At 40.0% G+C, this 4,134-nt stretch overlaps 2 non-coding genes across 2 annotated transcripts; both read right to left on the reverse strand.

The window, feature by feature from the left end:
* Positions 1–245: 245 nt before the first annotated feature.
* LOC148577309 (small nucleolar RNA R71) lies at positions 246–353 on the reverse strand. The gene has a single exon (XR_015904469.1). It is a non-coding gene; the product is annotated as a small nucleolar RNA R71 (small nucleolar RNA).
* A 2,110-nt stretch (positions 354–2,463) lies between these two features.
* Positions 2,464–2,569, reverse strand: LOC148577310 (small nucleolar RNA R71). Its single transcript, XR_015902808.1, has one exon. It is a non-coding gene; the product is annotated as a small nucleolar RNA R71 (small nucleolar RNA).
* Positions 2,570–4,134: the final 1,565 nt, after the last annotated feature.

Consider the following 4,134-nt stretch of genomic DNA (forward strand, 5'->3'; position numbering starts at 1 on the left):
GACTCAACGTTGGAGGGAGTGCATAAGAGGATCCTAATGAGCATCTCACTAAATTCCAAAGGATATGTGATACAGTTAAATCTAATGGCGTTCAACCTGACACCTATAGATTGCTACTGTTTCCATTTTCTTTGAGGGATAAAGCATCAAAATGGCTGGAGTCATTCCCCAAGAAAAGCTTGACAACCTGGGAAGATGTAATGAACAGATTCTTGACAAGGTTCTACCCTCCACAAAGAGTAAACAGGCTAAGAACTGAAGTGCAGACATTCAGACAGCAGGATGGTGAAACTCTTTATGAAGCCTGGGAGAGATTCAAGGATTTGACAAAGAAATGCCCACCTGATATGTTTAATGAGTGGGTGCAAATTCACATCTTCTATGAAGGACTGAATTGTGAATCAAGAAAGGCTATAGATCACTCATCTGGAGGTTCCCTAAACAAAAAGAAGACCATTGAAGAAGCCATTGATGTTATAGAGACAGTGGCTGACAATGAGTACTTTTATGCCTCAGAAAGGAGCAACAACAGGGGAGTCTTGGAATTAAACCATATGGATGACACCCTAGCCCAGAACAAGATGATCACCAAGTAAATGGCTGAGTTGACCAAGCAAATGGAGAAGAATCAGGCTACAAATATCCATACTCAACCTTCACCTCAAGAAGAGTTGGAGACAGAAGAAGGAACTAACTGGGAGGAAGCTAATTACCTTGGAAATTCATCTAGGAAAATGAATGATCCATACTCTAAAACCTATAATTCTGGTTGGAGGAACCACCCAAACTTTGGGTGGGAGAACCAACAAAACCAAGGCCTAAACCACAGACCAAACAATCCAACCCAGTACAACAACTCCACTCACCAAAACTCCAATCGAAAACCATACCAGACCACACAAAACACTTTTTCACATCCACCATACCAAAATCATAACAACCACTCTCAACACCCCAATTCCAACCAATCAGCACCACATGATGAGGACGAAATGGTCAGGATGGAAACTATGCTTGCAAACCTTGGCAAGGAATTTGAGGACATAAAGAAATTCAAAGAAGTAGTAAGAGGGAATATAAAAAGTCGAGGGGAGGTTATTAAGAATCTAGAATCTCAAGTAGGACATCTCTCACAGCAGATTCGGAAACCCACTGATGGTTTCCCAAGTGACACTGAGAAGAATCCAAGAGGTGAAAATGATATGATCCGGAGAATTCAATATCTCCCAAAACCCAATGAATCCCCCATCTCTGATCTTACCCATTCTGTTTACTTTCTGCATCTTTAATTTCATGCTTAATCCCTATTCCCATTTAATTTCTTGCAATTTAAGCTTTTGTCATTTAATTTGTAGCAATTTAATTTCTGTCACATAATTTCTGGCCATTTAAGTTTCCTGCCAATTTTACTTTCTGCAATTCTCAATTCAATTCCGATTTTGCTTAACTAGCATAATTCTCCAATTAACATTTCTCAATCTACTATTCCCTGTGGGATTTGACCTCATTCTTCAGTGAGTTTTTACTTGATGACAAACCGGTGTACTTGCCGGAAGGAAATTTGTTGAGAGACAAGTTTTTGAGTATCAAGTTTATGGCGCCGTTGCCGGCGGGGATTGGTTTTGTATTGACAATTATTGAATTAGAGGATAACTAGATTGAGCACTTTACTTTTTCTTTTGATTAATTGAATTTTAATTCTAGTTGTTCAGTTATTCTCTGCAATTTTCTTTTAGTTGTTTTTCATTAATTTTGCCTTACTTCTTTACTTTCCAGCAAGCTAACCCACTAACCATTTGATAAATTGCTCTAACCAAGCTAACTATACTCTGTTTTAGTGGATATTGCAATTGCTTTTTCTTGTACCTGTTTATTCTATGACAGGTAGGAGAAAGGAAACTTTAACTTCCTTTGATAGTGAACTGGAAAGAACCTTCTTGAGATTAAGGAGGGAAGCAAGAGGAAAAAGGGATGTTGGTGCAGAAGAAGAGGAGGAATACTTTGATATAACCATGGAGGATGACATGGAAAACCATCATGAAGGAGAGGTGAACAACCATGCCAGAAGGGGTGGAGCTAACCCTCCTGGACAAGAGAGGAGAGTTCTTGGATCATACATCAATCCAAATCTAGGAAATTGTGGCATCAGCATTCAAAGGCCAACTATCCATGCTAATAATTTCGAATTAAAGCCTTAGCTCATAACTCTTGTCCAGAACAACTGTTCTTTTGGAGGTAGTGCACAAGAGGATCCTAATGAGCATCTCACTAAATTCCAAAGGATATGTGATACAGTTAAATCTAATGGCGTTCATCCTGACACCTATAGATTGCTACTGTTTCCATTTTCTTTGAGGGACTGCATCAAAATGGCTGGAGTCATTCTCCAAGGAAAGCTTGAAAACCTGGAAAGATGTAATGAACAGATTTTTGACAAGGTTCTACCCTCCACAAAGAGTAAACAGCCTAAGAACTGAAGTGCAGACATTCAGACATCAGGATGGTGAAACTCTTTATGAATCTTGGGAGAGTTTAAGGATTTGACAAAGATATGCCCACCTGATATGTTTAATGAGTGGGTGTAAATTCACATCTTCTATGAAGGACTGAATTGTGAATCAAGAAAGACTGTAGATCACTCATCTGGAGGTTCCCTAAACAAGAAGAAGACCATTGAAGAAGCCATTGATGTTATAGAGACAGTGGCTGACAATGAGTACTTTTATGCCTCAGATAGGAGCAACAACATGGGAGTCTTGGAATTAAACCATATGGATGCAATCTTGGGCCAGAACAAGATGATCACCAAGCAACTGGTTGAGCTGACCAAGCAAATAGAGAAGAATCAGGTTGCAGCTATCCATACTCAACCTTCACCTCAAGAAGAGTTGGAGACATAAGAAGGAACTAACTGGGAGGAAGCTAATTACCTTGGGAATTCATCTATGCAAACGAATGATCCATACTCTAAAACCTATAATTCTGGTTGGAGGAACCACCCAAACTTTGGGTGGGAGAACCAACAAAACCAAGGCCAAGACCACAGACCAAACAATCCAACCCAGTACAATAACTCCACTCACCAAAACTCCAACCAAAAACCATACCAGACCACACAAAACACTTATTCATATCCACCATACCAAAGTCACAACAACCACTCTCAACACCCCAATTCCAACCAATCAGCACAACATGATGAGGACAGAATGGCCAGGATGGAAGCTATGCTTGCAAACCTTGGCAAGGAATTTGAGGACATAAAGAAATTCAAAGAAGAAGTAAGAGGGAGTATAAAAAGCCGAGGGAAGGTTATTAAGAATCTAGAATATCAAGTAGGACATCTCTCACAGCAGATTCTGAAACCTACTGATAGTTTCCCAAGTGACACTGAGAAGATTCTAAGAGGGGAAATGAAGAAGGTGAGATGGGAAGAGTGTAAGGCAGTGACTCTTGCAAATGAAGAAATCCTGGAAGAAGACACTAACAAGCTAACAGAGCACAACCAAGGAAGTTTCCAGAGCAACTTGGAGGAAAAGGAACAAGGAACTAGATCTATGCAAAGAAAGGGATCAACAAGGGAGGAAATGCTGGAGCCTTATTTGCCAAGGGCACCTTTTCCTCAGAGGCTAAGAGGAGGTGATAAAGAAATGTTATATTCAAGATTCCTAGATATGTTTGCATCTCCCAATGTCAACATTCCCTACCGCGAAATCCTCAAACAGATGCCTACTTGTATCAAGTGGATGAAGGAGCTACTAGCCAGGAAGAGCAACCTGAAAGGTGGCCAAACAGTAGTGATGAACAAGGAATGCAGTGCTTTCATTCAGAAGGACGTACTCCTGAAGATAAAAGATCCAGGGAGTTTTCATATTCCCTGTACCATAGGAGAAACAATAATTGACAGAGGGTTTTATGATCTAGGAGCTAGCATAAATGTGATGCCTCTATCTCTTATGAAGAAGTTACAAATCAATGAGGTGAGAGCCACTGATGTAATCATACAATTGGTTGATAAAACTCAGAAGCAGGCTGAAGGAATAGTGGAAAATGTGTTGGTGAAAGTGAGAAACTACTTCCTCCCCACAGACTTTGTTATTCTAACCATGGAGGAAAGTCACATCTATCCAATTA

The sequence above is a fragment of the Arachis ipaensis genome, chromosome B1, assembly GCF_059453495.1.
Source record: "Arachis ipaensis isolate K30076 ecotype BB chromosome B1, ASM5945349v1, whole genome shotgun sequence".
Lineage (NCBI taxonomy): Eukaryota > Viridiplantae > Streptophyta > Magnoliopsida > Fabales > Fabaceae > Arachis > Arachis ipaensis.